The sequence below is a fragment of the Macrotis lagotis genome, chromosome 6, assembly GCF_037893015.1.
Source record: "Macrotis lagotis isolate mMagLag1 chromosome 6, bilby.v1.9.chrom.fasta, whole genome shotgun sequence".
Taxonomy (NCBI): domain Eukaryota; kingdom Metazoa; phylum Chordata; class Mammalia; order Peramelemorphia; family Peramelidae; genus Macrotis; species Macrotis lagotis.
In genome coordinates, this window is record NC_133663.1 from 194,858,348 (window position 1) to 194,879,019 (window position 20,672).

Here is a 20,672-nt window from a genome sequence, read left to right on the forward strand (position 1 = left end):
TATATATATATATATATAAATATATAAATATATGTATATATATATACATACATATATATATATGTCTGTATATACTTTAATGGTCATGAGAGATGATGTTGAATAGTTACTCGAAGAAGTTATATGTAAAGTAAAAGTTCATGCCCTGAATTCCCACTTTGTATTAATTATAATTATAAAATCATATGTAAGTATATATATAAAATATATGTTTGTCTGTGTGTGTGTGTGTGTGTGTGTGTGTGTGTGTGTGTGTGTGGCAAACAAATGAATTAAATGACTTGTCCAAGCTCTCACAACTAATAAGCATCAAATATCTGAGACTGGACTTGAATTCAGGTGTTCTATCCACTGACTCCAGGTGTTCCACTGTGCTCTCTAGCTGCCCCAAAATTTGACATATTTTTAAAATGTATTATTGTTTTTATCAAAATGCTTCATTTTGACCATAAAAACATTTATAGATACTTTATGAGAAGTTTTTAATAACCAAGTAAAATTAATAAATACAATGACCTCATCTGATAATTCAAGGGTTATTTCACAATTTTTAAATAAAAGACCATCAAGGCATGGCTAGGTGGCACAGTGGATAGAGCAGCAGCCCTGGAGTCAGGAGGACCTGAGTTCAAATTGGGCCTCAGACACTTAATAATTACCTAGCTGTGTGGCCTTGGGCAAGCCATTTAACCCTGTGTGCCTTGCAAAAAAACTAAAAGAAAAAAGACCATTAAGTCTAGAACACAGAAAAATTATAGTCACAGCAATTCATAGAGTGCCATTTGACCAGAGCTATATTCTGCAATAAGCATCACTGTTGTTCCTTCCCCTTCCTCTCAGGAGACTTGCCGATGACAGTACTCAAATCCATTCTGTTTTGTCAAATTTGACCAATACTCAATTCATGCCTATGGTAATAATGTGCATGTATGGCAATAAGTGACTCAGTAAATAGATCATTGAGCCTTGGAGTCAGGAAGACGAGTTCAAATCCAGCCTCAGAAGCTTTGTGACTCTGAACAATTCACTTAACTTTTGTTTGTATGGGCAGCAAGGTGGTACAGTGGATAAAGCACTGTACTTTGAATCAGGAAGACTCCTCTTTATGAGTTTAAATTTAGTCTCAAATATTTACTAGTTATGTGACCTTAGGTAAGTCACTTAAACTTGTTTGGCTAAGTTCCTTTTCTGTAAAATGAGTTGGAGAAGGAAATGGGAATGTACTGGGAATAAGAGAAAGGAAAGGTAGAGCAGGATAAAATATTTAGGTAAGGTAAGTATTTCCCTACTTCAGTATCTTTGCCAAGATAATCCCAAGTGGCATCATGAGGAATTGGACATGATTGAAATGACTGAACAACAATAATCTGGTTTGCTACTTCCCTTTCTATTATTATGTTAACTTTATGACCATTAGTTTACCTGGGAAAAGGTAGTATATTACTTTTGTTCAAAAACAGTTTTCTCCCTGGGAATTTACTTTGCTTATAGATAGACTAAAGTTATTCTCCCTCCTTTACCCATTCTGAAAAGTCCACTCCAACATCAAACCTATACTTCCATTTGATATGAAATTCCTGATTATATCATAAATGATAATTAAATGTCAAGCCAAAAGTAATGTCCTCTTTCCATGAACAGGAAACTAGAAATAATGGGGAAATAATCTGAAAAAAAGAACTACTTATTTTCTTCTATATTTGCACTTACAAGAACTGACTACCCTAAAGATTTCTCCACCATGTCAAAAAGTTTACAGTTTTGTCAGTTTGTATAGTGAAGGTCACTTAGCTACATCGATGGCAGTCCCTTTATACCTCAGTGGTTCTGCTAAAAATATCCATTATATAATGAGTTATTGCCAATAAGCTTTTCTGATCAGAAGTAGGTTGATTCTTAGCTGCCAAATACAATCCATCAGAAGGCTGATAGTTTAATCTTTTCCAGTTCAGTAGAACCCGCCAGAGCTTACATTCTACTAGGATAGACTGAAAACTTATACTTACATCATGCCATGACTAAACAACAAGAAAGGTCATAATAATAACAGTTAACATTCATCGAAATCTTTAGCATTTGCAAAACACTTTACATATATTATTTGATTCTGACAAGAATCCTATGAAGTCAGTGCTATTATTATGCCTATTTTACTGATGAGAAAGCTGTATCTGAGAGGGGTTAAATGACTTACCTAGGCTCACATGACTGCTACATGTTTTAGGCAGAATTTGAGCCCTGATTGTTCTGACAATATGTCTAATGCATACAATGCTATATCTTGAGGTAAGGGACAGAGAAGACGAGATCAAATTTAATCTCAGATACTTAGAGGCCATATGACCCTGTGTAAGTCACCTAATTTATAAGGTGGGCATCATAATAGTAGCCCCAGAGTTGTTGCTAGGACAAAATAAGATATTTGGAAAGTATTTTGTAAAACATAAAGCACTATATAAACACTATTATTATTATCTATTATATCAAAACTATCTATAACTTCGGATATCATAGACCATCTAAAACCACCTTGATTTTGAAACCCCCCTCTACAAAATGAATGCCTATATTTTATAAAGAAAATCTCTGATCCATAGAAGTTTAATTCCTAAGCAACCCAACCTTAAGAAGAACTAAAAATAATGGGTTAATGAATTAGTGGTAAGTCATCACTTTTACTGTTCAATAAAGATGAGTGCTTTTCATATGCTTATTTCTGAAACTTTCTATAAGTTTTCAGAGATAATAATATTCTTATTTAGGTTAAATTTAACTTATTTTAATAATAATACTGAAGATGATGATGATGATGATGATGATGAAATTGATGAGAATGATGTCTAGAAATGGAATTAGTGATAGGTCAGAGAAAGATTATCAAACACTCATCTTTCTCTAATGGAATTAAAGGAAAAGACCTCATTGAATGAGAAAGTTTGGGGCATGCTTATGCATATTTTAAATAGCTAAGCCTTTCAAGACATTCCAAATTGGGAATAGGCAAAGTTCATGACCTTTATTCAATGAGAAACAACTTCAATTGTGCATAAGGGAAAGAGGAGAATTTTTTTTTTTCTTTCTTCTCATTCGTCATGACATCTTGCCACAACTTGCTTGAAGGGAGATTCCCCATTCAATATTCAAGAGGTTTTTGGCTCAATCAAGTTTGAAGCACAATTGAAGGCTCAGATACATCTACTCCTTACAGACATGAATATAGAAAGGCAATCACTTAACTCTGGCAAAAAATAAACAAACAAAATAACTCAGCTATGACCTCAAGAAAAAGTTAACCCCAACAATGGAATGCTATATTTTAGATAGCAAGTAGACAAAGGGAAATTAGCTGAGCAACTTATCCAGCTATACCAATACAGGAAATTGCATTATAATTCTCCTAAGAGAGAAAGAATTTAGCCCTAAAGTTCCAGAAAATGTTGGTTGCCTTGCCACTAGTCTCTTAGTCCTACATGTGTCTTATCACTATTTTACTCCAAATTAGAATCTACTCTTCTCAAAGACACTATATTTATTTGTATGAAAATGTGCCCTGGTTTTTTGGAGGAAAGGAGTGTACTTTTATCTATAATTTCTTTTTTCTCCATATTTTTTAATTTTTCTTTAATTTATTTAAATTCTTTGTTTAAAGAGGCAGAGTTGCTCATCATAAGCCACAGTCTCTCTTCCAGAGTTATCAAAGCCCAGTGGTAAAATAAAAATCAAGATGTTATTGATGTTTAATAAAGCTCTAAGTACTCCATAGCACTTGTTTCAGCCACTTGCATGATCCATTATTTAATTTATTTATTTTTATTTATTTATTTATACCTTGTTTTATCCATTTCACATTACTAAAATATTCTTGTTTAAGAGTAAACATAATGCCCCTCCCCCACAAAAATACAAACCTCATGAGAAATAAAGTAAAAGAAAGAGAAAACAATGTGTTTAAGTCCGTGTTCTGATATAATCAGCTCTTTCTTGCCTTGAGCACTTTCTTTACCATAAGTCCATCATAGTAGTTTTTTACATATTTTCCCATAGTTGTTGTTGCTGGTTGTAATTCCCTCCATCCATTCCTCCCCACTACCATCTATTATTTTGTCTCTTTCCTTTTGCTCTGTCCCTCTTCAAAACTATGCTGAGTAGTGCAATAGACATAGCACTGACCCCATGGGGTCAAGAGGACCCAAGCTCACTTACCACCCAAGAGAACCAGCAACTACCTGGCCCCATGGTTCCAGAATAGACCATCCAATCCCAGCACCTTGCAAAAAGTAAAACAAAAGAAAATATGTATCTGACTATCCTCTCCTATGATCTACCCTCTCTACTATAACCTACATCCCCTCATTCTCTCCCTCTATTCCTCTTCTCTTTTTCTCCTGGATGTCTATACCCTATTGAATCTGTATGCTGTTTCCAATCTGAGCCATTTCCAATGCAAATGAAGGCTCCTTCATTACCCATCGCCTTTCCTCCTTCCATACCATTGCAAAAGCTACATGAAATATTTTATCCTGCTCTACCTTTCCTTTCTCTTATTCCCAGTACATTTCCCTTTCACCCATTGACTCCTTTTTAACCATATTATATCTTCAAATTCAGCTCTCTCCTGTGCTTCATCTATAAAGGCTCCTTCTATGTATTCTATTAAAAGAGAAGGTTCATATGAGTATTATCAGTATTATCCTTCCATATAGGAATATGTGCAGTTCATCATCATCATTAAGTCCCTCATAAATGGGTGGCTAGGTGGTGTAGTGGATGAAGCACCGGCCTTGGAGTCTGGAGTACCTGGGTTCATATCCAGTCTCAGACACTTAATAATTACCTAGCTGTGTGGCGTTGGGAAAGCCACTTAACCCCATTTGCCTTGCAAAAACCTAAAGAAAAAGTCCCTAATAATTTACCCTTCTCATCCACTCTCTATGTGTCACCTTAGTTCTGTACTTGAAGGTCAGACTTTCTGTTCAGCTCTGGTCAATTCAATAGGAACATTTGAAATTCCACTGTTTCATTGAAAGTCCATCTTTCCCCCTGGTAGAGCATGTTCAGTTTTGTTGGGTAGTTAACTCTTGGTTGCATTCCAAGCTCTTTTGCCTTCCAGAAAATTATATTCCAAGCCCTATGAGCACTTAATGGAACTGATGCTAAGTCCTGTGTGATGCTGACTGCCGCTCTATGATATTTGAATTGTATTACAAGATTGTAATATTTTCTCTTTGACTTGGATGTTCTAGAACTTGGCTACAATATTCCTGGGGGGTTGGGGTTTTTTTGGGGGAGGTGATCTCTTTCCAGAGGAGATAGGCAGATTTTCTCAATTTCTATTTTGCCCTCTGTTTCTAGGATATCATGACAAATTTCCTGTAGAAATTCTATAAAGATGAGGTCAAGGCTCTTTTCCTGATCATGACTTTCAGGTATTCCAATATTTTTTAAATTAACTTTTTCTGTATCTGTTTTCCAGATCAGTTGTTTTTTCAATGAGATATTTCATGTTTTCTTCTAATTTTTCATTCTTTTGGTGTTGAAGTATTGTGGCTTGATTTCTCATAAAGTCAACAGCTTCCTTGAGCTCCATTCTACATCTGAAGGATTTGTTTTCCTCAGAGAGCTTTCTTATCTCCATTTCCATCTGGACAATTCTGCTTTATAAAGCATTCTTCTCCTCAATAACTTTTTGAATTGTTTTGTCCATTTGTCTCTTTCTTTTACTTTATTTCTCATGAGGTTTGTATTTTTGTGGGGGAGGGGCATTATGTTTACTCTTAAACAAGAATATTTTAGTAATGTGAAATGGATAAAACAAGGTATAATGGTTTTTAACATGTTATTTTCTTCAGTATTTTTTTGGATCTCCTTGACTAAGCTGATGATTTTGTTTTCATGTTTTTCCTGCATCTCTTTCATTTCTTTTCCCAATTTATTTTATCTCCCTTACTTGATTTTCAAAATCTTTTTTTTGAGTTCTGTCATAGCCTGAGCCCAACATTTCTTGGAATCTTTAGGGGCAGAAGCTTGGATTTTCTCATCTTTAGATTGAGTATTTTGACCCTCCATGGGACCAAAGTAATTGTCTATGGCCAGGTCCCTTTTTTCTGTTTATGCATTTCCACAGTCTGTTCCTGGTTTTGGGGTGCTACCTGAATTTTCAGTTTTATTGGGACACCCCTCACAAGGAATTCAGTGTGTGAGGCTCTGACTGCTCTCCTGACCTGTGAATGACCACAAGCTCATCCCTCTGCCCTGGAGACTGTGTGTGTGTGTGTGTGGGGGGGGGGGGTCCCTGCTCTATGGTGGACCTAGACTGTGACTAGCGTCTGAATGTGGTCATATCCCCAGAGTCCAGTTCCAGGGACAGAAGACAGACCTTGGCACTCCCTTACCTTCCTTGTGCTGAGCACTCAGAGTGCAGCTGCCCGGAGGCTCCTACCAGACAGCTCCATGGACCTGCTTCTGTTTTCTGGGATCTGGGCTGCCACGTTGAGGGCCTGGGCTTCATGCTTACTGTGGCAGAGCTCTCCCTGTTGATGTTCCAAGTTGTCTATAATTTCTACTAAATGCCTTATTGAGAGTGGTGACTACTGACTGACTTTTAACAAGAAGAACATTAGCTGGGTATTGTGATTCCAATGATATTAATCATACAACTCCTCTGGTTTATTCCCTTGAATCCTTGAGTAGCAAATACATTCTGAAAAAGTAGCTCAGAGGAGGACTTCACAAAAATGCATGAATCAACAAAACAAATATAGTTTTACTTGAGAACTGTCAGTATTAAATCCTAATTTTTGACTCTTGTTTAAAAAGGCAGTGTTGCCACACTCTCTCTTCCAGAGTTATCAAAGTCCAGTGGTAAAATAAAAGTCAAGACATCATTGATGTCTATTATAGCTAAGCATTCCATAGCACTTGTTTCAGCCATTGAAATGACACATTGAAATAAATTGGTCACATCTGGCTAGTTTGTTGAAGAAGACTTCACATTCTTGGAGTAGACCATTGGTTATCCCCAACCCGGTATAGTCTGCATGATGAAATATTATAGACATGTTACAGTTTCTTGGAGACACATGTGATAATTGGGTAGATGGTGGACACAAAAGGTGAATGAACAGGCTTGAAATGGGTTCAACATGCCTTCCCATTGCTAGTCCTTCCTGCTACAGTGTGAAGAGTTCTGGTTATGGTCAGAAGTTTTGAATTCTAAGTCTTAGCTCTTACACTCTAATGTATGGTCATAGGCAAGTCACCTTCCTTTTAGTCTCAGGTTCATCCTCTGTAAAACAAGGAGAATAATAGCTATAGCAGCAGTAGCAACAACAGCAACAATAAAAACAATAATGATATATTCCTGCCTCAATTATTAATATGGCAAAAGTGAACAAAAACAGATTTACAAAAAAGCCTGACAGTTTCATCATTACCCTTCAAAAAACATGCAGATTCAGAGGGAGGGAAAATCTAGCAATTTAAGTTGATCCACTGAGGGGAAAAAGGAGAGGGGGAGACAAAAATCATTCAAGATAAAAATGTGCTGCTAGGAAAAGAGACGCATTAATGAGGCCACAGATTTATTAACATCTGCAGATATTCCTATCTCACAAGTTATCCTAAGGAAATTGTGAGAAAATTTAAAATGTTATATAAATATGAATAATTATAATGCTTAAAAACTTGATTCTTCAGAATTTCTAGATCCTATCAGTAAAAATCAACATTTCTGTGAACTTCATGATCATATGAACATGGATCTAGAGGGAAAAAAAGGAATCTTTGAATCCATTTCATCCAACTATTTAATCTTACAGAAGAGGAAACTGAGGCTCAGAAGGGTGAGTTTAATTGTTTCATGCCACACAAGTACCAAGATGAAGAGCCAACAATTAAAATTAGATTCCTATTGTAAGTTTCTATGCCAAAAATAAAAAAAAAAGATCACCGTACAGCAAAAGTTCTATTAAGGAGTTGATTGAGACTTCGCAGAGCAATTCTTCAGACCACATATGCATGTAGAAAGTGTTTTGCTGGAATAATACAACTAGTTAAGTGTTAAAAGTCAAATTTGAAGTCAGGTTTTCCTGTTCTAGGTCTACTTCTTCTATCTCCTTTGTTATTTGTGGGGAAGTAGCACAGACACTTCCCACTTTATAGATGAGGAAACTAAGGTTCATAAAGATTCAGTTATTTACTTGTGGTCACATAACTAAATGATGTCTGAGCCCAGATTCAAACCTGGTTTTCTAATTCTAAATCTAGCATTTTTTTTCCACTAAACACTATATCTTTTAGAATTTTTTGTAATCCTATGCTTAACAAAAAAAAATCACCTTCTGTCCTAAATTAATGTAAGCTCCATTAGTCAAAGAGTAAACTTAATTAATGAATATCAATCTCTTTAATTCAAGAGGTCATATTTTCCCTATACTAAAATTGCATATAGGAAGGGAGGTATGCTGATAAGCTATTTGTATTTATCCGCCAAAATACAATAAGCCTTTCTGCAAGAATAATGTAGGACTACTTTTTTAAGACCAGGGTTCAATAACTGTTTAATTTCTCTTTCTGACATTTCTGCTCGGCACTATGATGTAACAAAGGAATTCTTAAGTTATGTAGTTATTTGCTAATTTTAGCTTGCAACCTAAATATAATGTATGTTCCAGTAGCAAAAGGATTGTTTCATATTTGCCTTTGCATCTGCCCATGGCTGACAGATTACGCATAATAACTAAATGTTTCCTGATTGAATGATAAAAAGGGACAATATGTAGAAGGGTCAAGGGAGTCAGGATAAACATCCATTCTAAGAAAAGCATACTGAAAGAAATATGAAGAAGATTACCAGAATGATGTTAGTTCTGATCTCTTACTAAGAGAGGTTTCTACAAATTCAGGGTGGCCACATTTGTTCCTAATAACTTTGTTCAAGGTGATAAAGTCATAACTAAGATAAGGCAAATAAGAATTACCACCAGGGCTCCAAAACTGAAAGGGTTCTAGAAGCACAGATAAAAGGAAAAACCCCTCTAATTTTAGCATCAAGGTAGCAAGAAAAAACAGTCAAAATTGAAAGCTGTAAGAAGGCAGTCACTTTCCAGGTGAATTTCTTCTTATCCTCATGACTCTGTGTGTGTGTGTGTGTTTCTCAAAACTGGTATCCCAGGCTCTGTTTCTCCATTAGAAAGGGGACTCCCCTTCCTACCTTATCACTCAGACTACCCTAAAAGAATTGTTGTAAAAGTGAATTTAGGGATTTTTGTACATGTTGCTTGCATCAAATGCAAAAAAAAAAAAAATTGTTAGCTATGTCTTTCTTTATTGCAAGGCAAACGGGGTTAAGTGGCTTGCCCAAGGCCACACAGCTAGGTAATTATTAAGAGTCTGAGACCGGATTTGAACCCAGGTACTACTGACTCCGAGGCCGGTGCTTTATCCACTATGCCACCTAGCTGCCCCTGCTATGTCTTTTAAAGATGATTTTTTTAGTACAAAGGTGTCTATTAAGCCACTTCCAGTTTTCCATGATGACATCATTTTATCTCCAGTTTCTAGAATTTATTCCTTCAGAGAAAAATACTCCTATATTCACAATTATTTCTCCTTCTGTGAAATCTTGATGTCCAGAAATTTGTGGTTAGCCATATTGAGGATTCCAGTCCTAATATTATCCTTCTAGGGGAATTTGCTATTGCTTTCTTTTCATGCTCATTCTCTGCATAATTCTAGGATCTCATTAATGTGGACTGTTTGACTGTGATTTTAATCCAACATTCATCTAAATAGTTGAACGTATATTGCTATGCAATTTAAAATATTTGCATTAAAAGTGATTAATTCACTCCTCTTCCATCCTCATTGACCTGTAAGAAATATATACTAAGATTTTTCAAGGACTATCTTTCCCTTGATTCTTTTACATGTCGTCTCTCTTCACTGTGAAACTGCAGCTCCTCAACATTATAAACACATTTTTGATATTGTTTGCCTCTCTCCACTCCAGTTTTCTTCCTTTGTACAATATTTTACTTACTGCCTCTATTTATACACACATATATTAACATTCTGGTTACATGAATGGTCTCCTTGGATTTCAGCAATCCCCAACAGACCAAAATTTAATTTATAAATAATCCTTCTCAATTCTTATTTTCCTGCATGCTTGTCATATTATCTAAACACTTCAACATTATATTCTTTTTCAAGACATGTTCTTGCTTAATGGAACAAACTATTATATGCTAGATATGCAGATCTTGCCTAGATGAAATATTTTATCTAGTAACTTCTATAGTGAAAGGAAACTATATAGATACTACAGTTTTGCAGAAATTCAAAACCCAAAGGACAGCTAGGTAGTATGATGGATAGAGCACCTGCACTGGAGTCAGGAGGACCTGAGTTCAAATATAGCTGAGACATTTGATGCTTATTAACTGTGTGATTTTGGGCAAGTCACTTAACTCACTGCCTTGCAAAAAATAGTTTCTAAACATTGTTTTTTCAAGAAATTATACAGGAAGACTTCCCTTATATTCTAGAAGCAAAGGGTAAAATAGAAATTAAAGGGATTCCCTGATCATTTCCTGAAAGAGATCCCAAAATGAAAACTGCCAAGAATATTATAGCTAAAATTCAAATCACTTAAGTCAAGTAGAAAATATTGCAAAGAAGAAAAAAATCAATTTAATTATTGTAGTACCATAGTCTAGATTACACAAGATTCAGGAGCTTCTACATTATGGGATCATAGGATTTGGAATATGATATTCCAGAAGGCAAAAGAGCTTGGATTACATCCAAGAATCAACTACCTAGTAAAACTAAACGTATTCTTTAAGAGGTAAACATGTATATTCAAAGAAATAGGGAACTTTCAAACAACCAGAGAAGAACAAAAAAAAAATAGATCTTCAAATAAAAGACTCAAGTGAAGCATAAAAAGGAAAACAGGAAAGGCAAATGTTAAGGGATTTAATGATGTTGAACTGTTTATTTTCTTACTTGGAAAGATATTATTGGCAATTCAAATGAAGTTTTGCTTTTATTAAGGCAGTTAGAAGGAACATATATAGGCAAGACACAGTGGCAATTGAATTTGAAGTTGGATGTTAAAGATGGAGTTAATGATTCAGAAAAGTCTGGTTGAGAAAAAGGAAGAAGGGGAAGTAGAATGGGAAAAGTTATTACATATGAAAAGAGTCAAGAAAAAACTTGCAGTGGAGTGGTGGTGGTGGTGAGTGGAACTGAATGAACCTTACAATCATTGGAATTAATTCAGAGAAGGAAAAATATACACACTCAGGTGGTTATAGAAATCTATTTTACCCTAGAAAGGAGAAGAATGAGAAAAAAAGGACAACCTCCTTCACCCTGGTAGTTGAGAGAAGGGAGACAAGATTGTGGGAGGGGGTAGTCAGATGGAAAACACCTTTGAGTAGGGAACAGGAAAAAGGAAAGAGAAAACAGAGTAAATGGATGAGAGAAGGAATAGGATGGAAGGAAATATAGTTAGCAATATCAATTGTATGAAAAAGTTTTGAAACAAGATTTTTCTGATAAAGACCTCATTTCTCACACTTAGGGAACTTAGTCAAATTTATAAAAAATATAAGAGCCATTCCACAATTAATAAATGATTAAAAGAGATGAACAATTTTCAAATGAAATTATCAATGCTATAGATTTAAATATTTTTTAAAAGTCTCCTAATTTACTATTGACAGGAGAAATGAGAGTTGGAACAATTCTGAGGTACTACTTTATACCTATTTGATTGACAATAGGACAGAACGAGAAAATGAGAGATGTTGGATGAAATGTAGGAAAAATGAAGTATTAATGTACTGTTGGAGAAGTTGTGAAAGGATTCAACAATTCTGTAGAGCAATTTGGAATTATGCCCAAAGGGTTATAAAACCATGGCTACCCTTTGACCTAGCAATGCCGCTACCAAGTCTTTAGTCCAGAAGAGGTGAAAGACAGGAAGGAAAAGGACATATATGTAGAAGGATATTTATAGCAGCTCTTTTCTTGTGGCAAGGAAATGAAAATTGAGGGGATGACTATCAGTTGTGGAATAGCTGAACAAAAATTTTTAAGTGATTAAAATGAAATACTATTCTGTTATAGGAAATGAAGAACAGGATGTTCTCAGTAAAATGCTTTCATGAACAGATACAATGGGAAATATATTATATACTGACTTACAGCAATGTTGATGATCAGCTCTGAATGATTGTTTTTCTCGGCAAAACTTTTTTTCTTTTCTCAGACAACTCAGAAGGACTTATAAAAGAACACTACCTTCCCAAAGATAGAGCTGATGGTGTCTGAATACATACTGAAGCATACTTTTTTATTTTATTTTATTTTTCTTGAGTTTTTTTTTTTTTGAGGGGGGTTATGTATACTTTTACAACATGACTCAGGGAAGAATTCTGGCCAAGATGGTGGAGAGAAGTCAGGAACTGTTATTTTAATTAATTTATTTTTTTCATGCATATGGACATGTATATTTTTAAGTTAAAAAATTTCCTTCCATACTCCCTTCCTACCCCCTCCCCTCAGCTGCAAACAGTCAAATTAGCATTGTACATATATATTTTGATAAACATATTTACAGATTAGTTATGTTTGGTACGAGGAATTAGGATTAAGGGAAAGAGATACATAAGAGAGATGATTTTTATAAAGTGTTCATCAGATTCTCAAGGGTTGTCTTTTGTGAGTTTCATTTTGTTTTGTTTTTCTTCCTCTGGATGGGGATAAAATTGTCCATAATCAGTCTAATACACTTTTTCTAGTTCAATGGAATGCTGAGAGGAGCTGCTTCCATCAAGGTTGTTCATCGCCAAATGTTGTTGATGTGTACATTATTCTCTTGCTTCTACTCCCTTTGCTTAGCATCAGATCCCATAAATCATTCCATGCTTCCCTAGGGTCTGACCATTTATAGTTTCTTATAGAACAATAGTATTCCATATTATTAATGTACCATAACTTGTTAAGCCATTTTCCAATTGATGGATATCCCCTCAATTTCCAAGTCTTTGCCACTACAAAAAGAACTATGAATATAAATATTTTGGAACATGTAGGGAATTTACCTTTTCTATAATTTCTTCTGGATATAGACCTATAATTGGAATTTCTGGGTAAAAGGGTATGAACAATTTTATTGCTCTTTGGCAAATGGTCAATATTGCTCTCCAGAAATGTTAGATCCATTCAAAACTCCATCAGCAATGCATCATTGTCCCAATCCTCCCACAACCTCTCCAACGTTGATCATTTTTCTATTTTTCTCATCTTGGCCAATCTGATAGGTGTTAGATCATTCCTCATGGCTTTTTTTAATTTGCATTTATCTAAGCAAAAATGATTTGGAGCATTATATACATATATACATATATATATACATATATACATATATATATATATATGTATGTATAGCTTTAATTTCTTCAGTTGAAAACTGTCCATTTGACCATTTACCAATTGGGGAATGACTTGAGACATTATAAATTTGATGAAATTTTCTATATATTTTAGAAATGAGACCTTTATCAGAATTCCTAGTTGTGCAGATTTTTCCCAGATTTCTGCTTTCCTTCTAATTTTGACAGTATTAATTTTATTAGTGCAAAACCTTTTAAAATTACTATAGTCAAAATAATTCATTTTATAGTTAATAAGTATCTCTAATTCTTGGTTGGTCATAAATTTATCCCTTTTCCAAAAATCTGATAGCTAATTTCTTGATCTATTAATTTATCTATGGTATCTATTTATCTATGGTGTCTAAATGCTGTACCCATTTTGACCATATTTTGGTATAGGATGTGATTTGTGGATCTATGCCTAGTTTTGCCACACTATTTTCCAGTTTTCTCAACAATTTTTATCACTAGTGAGTTCTTATCTCAGAATCTAATGTCTTTGAGTTTGTCAAATATTAGATTGCTGTAGTCATTTACCTAATTTCTTTAGAATCTATCCTAATCCACTGATCCATTTCTTAACCAATATCAGACAGTTTTGACCACTGCTTTATAGTATTGTTTTAGAACTGGTACAGCTAGACCACCTTCTTTACATTTTTTCATCAGTTCTCTTACTATTCTTGCCCTTTTGTTGCTCCAGATGAAGTTTGATACTAATATTTCTAGATTGTTAAAGTAGTTATTTGATTGGTAAGTAAAGTAGTAATTTGATTGGTAAGATATTGAAAAAGTAATTTAATTTGGGTAGAATTGTCATTTTTATTATATTAGCTCAACTTAACCATGGGTATTTGACAGTTATCCAATTATTTAGATCTGACTTTATTTGAGTGAGAAGTGCTTTATGATTGTGTCCATACAGTTTCTGGGTTTGTCTGGGAAGGTAGATTCCCAAGTATTTAATGTTGCCCACAGTAATTTTAAAAGGAATTTCTCTTTCTATATCTTGGGCTTTGTTGTTCATATATAGAATTGCTGATGACTTATGTGGGTTTATTTTGTTTTACTACTTTGCTGAATTTGTTCATTGTTTCAAGAAGTTTTATAGATGATTTTCTCAGGTTCTCTAAGTAAACTATCATATCATCTACAAAGAGTGAAAGTTTTGCTTCTTCATTGCCCATTCTAATTCCTACAATCTCTTTTTCGTCTCTTATTGATACTGCTAGCATTACTAATACTATATTGAATAGCAAGGGTGATAACGGACATCCTTGTTTCACCCCTGCTTTTACTGGAAATGCTCTCAGTAAATTCTCATTACATATAATATTTGTTGGTGGTTGTATATAGATACTATTTATTATTTTTAAGGAAAACCCATTTATTCATAAACTTTCTAGTCTTTTTAAAAGGAATAGATATTGTATTTTATTAAAGGATTTTTCAGCATCTATTGAGATAATCATATGATTTCTGTTGGTTTTGCTAGTGATATGATTAATTATGTTGAATTTTTCCCAATGTTGCACCATCCCTGTCTATTTGGGACAAATACTACTTAATATGTTGTATTATCCTAGTAATAATTTGCTGTAGACTCATTGCTAAAATCATATTTAATATTTTTGCATCAATATTCATTAGGGAGATTGTCTATAATTTTCTTTGACTGTTTTGGTTCTTCCTGGTTTAGGTTTGAGCGCCATGTAGGGTAGAACTCCTTCCTCTCCTATTTTTAAATAGTTTATATAGAATAGAAATTAATTTTTCCTTAAAAGTTTGGTAGAGTTCAGTTGTAAATTCATCTGGACCTGGAGACTTTTGCTTAGGGCATTTATTGAGAGTTTCTTCCATTTCTTTTTCTGAAATGGGGTTTTGTAAGTAATTTATTTCCTCTTCTGTTAACCTGGGAAGTTTGTCTTTTTGTAAATTAGACACTGTTTTGAGCTCTCCTGACATTTCCTCTGAACTAACATGAACTAAGCCTCTTAAAAGATTTTGGACAGAACCCAGAGAAGAACCAAGGAGAGCATCCTGAAGAGACGTCTGTCAAATGAGAGTGTGGGTGAGCTGGGGAGCAGAGAACAGAAACCATGTGAGGCTTGGGGACTAACCTCAGAGCACCAGTGGAAGGATGTGCTATGTGTACAGAAAGTGGATGGGACAGCACAGCTCCCAGACACCTATCTGGTCAGGATATTTGGTCTGGAAGTCCTTGGTCTTGAGCCTGTGTGTTTTCAGCCAAGACCCCATGTTTTGGGATGAGTCCCCCCCCCATGCATTTCTGTGTTAGAACAAACATGGTAATAGCCCCCCCCCAAGTTTTAAACCCTGCCCCAATACACAGGTGGTCTCCCTTAGCAGAGATTGCTAATTAACTTGATTGATTAAGTTGATAGCCCAGGACATTCCAAATCCTGCCCACCCCACCTGCCTTAGGCCTGGGGAGGGGGCCACTAATCAACATCACAGACAATCCAGAGAAAGCTTCTGGCATCCTTTAAAAGCTGGCCCACTGATTAACCCTGTGGAGTAGGAAAAGCCTCTAGGGATTTCAACACAGAAGGTCTGTGAACAAATACCTTCCCTGACACAAGACCCTGGGGAAAGGGCCTAAAATGAAGAAAGGCCAGTGCAAAGCAAAGTCCATTGAATGTTTCCTTGAAGACATTGTTCCTAACTCAGAGAGGACTAGAGCTTCAGAAGAAAATGTGAATTGGTCTCCAACCCTGAAAGACTTCTTTGAAGAGATCGGAAAGGAGTTTAAAAATCAAATGGGAAGACTGTGGAAAGAAATGCAAGAGAAATTTAAAATTACTCAAAAGAAAATTAACATCTTACAACAAGAAAACAAATCCTATGAAAATACAATTGGACAAGTACAAAAAGAAAATAATTCTGTCAAAAACAAAATTAGGCAAATGGAAAAAGACAACTTCTTCCAAAATGAAATCGACCAATTGGAAAAGGTGGTGCAAAACTTAAATGAAGAAAACTCTTCTCTAAAAAAAAATTGGAATCTGTGGAAACCAAAAACTTCATGAGACACATATAATCTATTAAACAAAATCAAAGAAACAAAAAAAAAAGAAAAGAAAATGTAAAATACCTCATTGGCAAAACAAGAACTGGAAAATAGATCCAGGAGAGACAATTGAGTCATAGAACTTCTTAAAAATCATGCACCTCTGGAAATATTAAAGGAGAACTGCCCTGATATCCTAAAATCCTAAAATCAAAGGGCAAAATAATCATTGCAAGAATACATAGATCTCCACCTGAAAGGGATCCAAAAATAAAAACACAAGGAATGTTGTGACTAAACTCCAGAACTATCAGATCAAGGAGAAAATCCTGAAAATGGCTAGAAAGAAAAAATTAAAATACCAAGGAGTCACAGTAAGGATTACGCAGGATCTGAATGCAGCAACATTAAGGGATCAAAGGGCTTGGAATCTGATATTCTGGGGAGCAAGGGAGCTTGGAAAGCAGTCAAGAATCACTATCCAGGTAAACTGAGCCTTTTCTTCTAGGTGCAAAGATGAACATTTAACTAAATAGAAACTGTTCAAATTTTCCTGATGAAAAGAACATAGCTAAACTCAAGAGATACATGGAAAGGTAAACAGTAACTAGGGGAAAAGAAAAAAAATACTATTATCCAATAAGATGAACCTGGCTATATGTCCAACTGGGAGAAAGATTCTCATAACTCTTGAGAATTGTAACTCTATTAGAAGCAACATACTTAGCCAGAAGTAATGGACACTCATGACTTGTCAGTGAGTGATAGAATGATATAAAATAATATCTTCTTAAAAATGATATCATCTTACAATAGATAAACCTTTGGTAAAGAGACGGAGGAAGGAAGAGATTGAAGGGGGTAAATTACATCACATGAAGAGGTGTAAAGGAACTATTGTAATAGAGGGCAAGAAGGGAGGAGATGAGAACTTCCTGAATCTTACTCTCATCAAATTTGGCTCAAAGAAGGATTAACATACACACCAAATTGAGTTTAGAAATATATCTTATCTTTTAAGTATTAAGAAGGGAAAGTTGGGGGGGGAGTGATATAAGGAAGGGTAGGAAGGGCTAAATGGAAAGGATAAAGAAAGGGGAGGGGAGTTGGATAGAAGGGGATTAGCACCTAGAATGAGGTGGTATTCAGAAGCAAAATAATGGAGAATAGGGATAAGGTTAAAACAAAAAGGGAAAATACAAATGGAAGAAGGTAATAGAGCACAAAAGAGTTAGCAATTATAACATTGCATGAGAATGGAATGAGCTCTCCCATAAAACAGGGGTGAATAGCATAGAGGATTAAAAACCAGAATCCTACAATATACTGCTTACAAAAACACATGTGAAGTAGAGAAATACATACAGAGTAAAAGTAAAAGGCTGGAGCAGAATATATTATGCTTCAGATGAAGTGAAAAAGGCAAGGGTAGCAATCCATATTTTAGACAAAAACAGCTGTAAAAATAGATCTCATCTAAAGAGATAAGGAAGGAAACTATATTCTCCTAAAAGGAGACAAATGGCATAGAAAATGAAGTAATTTCAATGCTAAATGTGTATGTACCAAGTGGTATAGCATCCAAATTTTTAGAGGAGGAGCCAAATGAGTTACAGGAAGACATGGACAGAAGAACACTATTAGTGGGAGACTTCAACCTCCCTCTCTCAGAATTAGATAAATTTAACCATAAAATAAACAAGAAGGATGTTAAGGAGGTAAATAGAATGTTAGGAAACTTAGACGTGAAAGATCTTTGGAGAACAATGAACCAAAATAGAGAGGAATATATAACTTTGTTCTGTAGTACATGGCACCTATACAAAAACTGACCATATACTAGGCCATAAAACCCTCATAATCAAATGAAGAAAAGCAGAATATTGAATATATATATTTTAGACCATAATATAATAAATATCACATGCAATATTAGGCTATGGAAAGATGGACCCAAAACTAATTGGAAACTAAATAGCTTCATTTTAAAGAATAAGTGGATCAAACAAAAAAATCACTCAAAAAATTAGTGATTTCATCCAAGACAATGACAATAATGAGACAACATACCAAAGCTTATGGAATACAGCTAAAGTATTTATTCAGGGGTATGTTATATCTCTAAATCCTTACATGAATAAAATAGAGAAAGAATAATTCAATTAACAGAGTTTGCAACTAAAATTAGAGAAAAACAAATTTAAAATCCACAATTAAATAGCAAATTAGAAATTCTAAAAATTAAAGTAGAAATTAATAAAATTGAAAGCAACAAAACTATTGAACTAATAAATAAAACTGAGTTGGTTTTATAAAAAACAATAAAATAGATAAACCTTTGGCAAATTTGATTTAAAAAAAAGAAAGAAGAAAACCAAATTACTAGCATCAAAAGTGAAAAGATGAAATCTCCACCAATGGGAAAGAAATTAATATAATAACTTTGTAATATTTTGCTCAACTGTATGCCAATAAATTTGATAACCTAAGTGAAATTGATAAATATTTACAAAAATATGGACTGCCCAGGCAAAAAGAAAAGGAAATTAAATACCTAAATAACCCTATCTCATAAAATGAAATTCTAAAAATGTCCAGGGCCAGATGCATTCACAAGTGAATTCAACCAAACATTCATGGAACAATTGGATCCAAATCTATATAAACTATTTGGAAAAGTAGGTGAAGACTGAACTCTGCCTAATTCCTTCTGTGACAGCAATATAGTGCTTATAACTAAACAAGGAAGAGTCAAAACAGAGAAAGGAAATTATAGACCAATTTCCCTAATGATTATGTATGTAAAAATCTTAAATAAAATTTTAGCAAAGCAATTATAGCAAATTATCACTAGGATAATACAAAGCAGATTTTATTCCAGGACTGCAAATGTCTGTTCAATATTAAGAAAACTGTCAGCATAATTGACTCTATCAATAACAAACCCAACAGAAATCATATGGTTATTTCATTGGATGCTGAAAAACCCTTTGACAAAATATAGCATCCATTCCTACTAAAAACACTAGAGAGACGATGAATAAATGAATTGTTCTTTAAAATGATAAATAGCATCTATGTGAAACCATCAACAAGCATCAGATGCAATGGTTATTAGATAGGAGCATTCTCAATAAGACAAGGAGTGAAACAAGGATGCCTGCTATTGCTACTACTATTCAATATTATGTTAGAAATGTTAGTACTTTATTCAATATTATATTAGAAATGTTAGCTTTGGAAATAAGAAGAAAAGAAGAAATTAAAGGAATTAGAATTGGGAAGGAAGAAACAAATGGTATACCTAGAGAACCCTAAGAAATCATCTAAAAAAAACTGGAAACCATTAGCAACTTTATCAAAGTTGTAGGATATAAAATGAACCTTCACAAATCCTAAGCATTTCTATATATTGCTAACAAGTTACAGCAGCAAGGGTTAGAAAGAGAAATTTCATTTAAAATAACTTCAGACAACATCAAATACTTGGGAGTCTACCTACCAAGGCAGAGTCAGAAATTATGAAAGCAACTATAAAACACTTTTCACACAAGTAAAATCTTATCTAAATAAATTTGTAAATATCAAGTACCCATGGAAAGGTCAAGCTAATATAATAAAAATGACAATTCTGCCTATATCAAATTACTTCCATAGTGCCATTCCAATCAAACTTCCAAAAATTACTTTAGTGACCTAGAAAAATAATAAATAAATCCATGTGGAGAAAAAAAGTCAAGAATACAAAGGGATTTATAGGAAAAAATAATGAAAAAGAAGGCAACTTAGCTTTACCAAATCTAAAATTATATTATAAAGCATCAGTCATTAAAACTGCCTGGTGCTAGTTAAGAAATAGAGTGATAAATCAGTGGAATAGATTAGGTGCAAAATATCATTTGTAAATGAATACTGTAATCTGCTTTTTGGCAAACCCAAAGACATCAGCTTCTGGGATAAGAACTCATTCTTTGATTAAAAACTTCTGGGAAAATTGGAAGATAGTATGGCAGAAACTAGGGTTAGATAAACATCTTGCACCCTATACCAAGATAAGATCAAAATGGGTACAGAATTTAGACATAAAGACAATACAGGAGAACAAGGAATAACGTACCTGTCAGATGTATGGAAAGGGGAGTAGTTTATGTCCAAGGAAGAGTCAAAGAATGCTATAAAAAAATAAACCGGAT

General features: G+C 34.3%; 1 long non-coding RNA gene across 1 annotated transcript in view; it reads right to left on the bottom strand.

Annotated features, from left to right (window-relative positions):
- Positions 1–20,672, bottom strand: part of LOC141491965 (uncharacterized) — a 256,546-nt gene that overhangs the window by 83,936 nt on the left and 151,938 nt on the right. Inside the window, exon 2 of the long non-coding RNA XR_012469814.1 lies at positions 20,597–20,651. This is a non-coding gene — a long non-coding RNA (uncharacterized LOC141491965). The remainder of the gene's footprint in view (positions 1–20,596; positions 20,652–20,672) is intronic.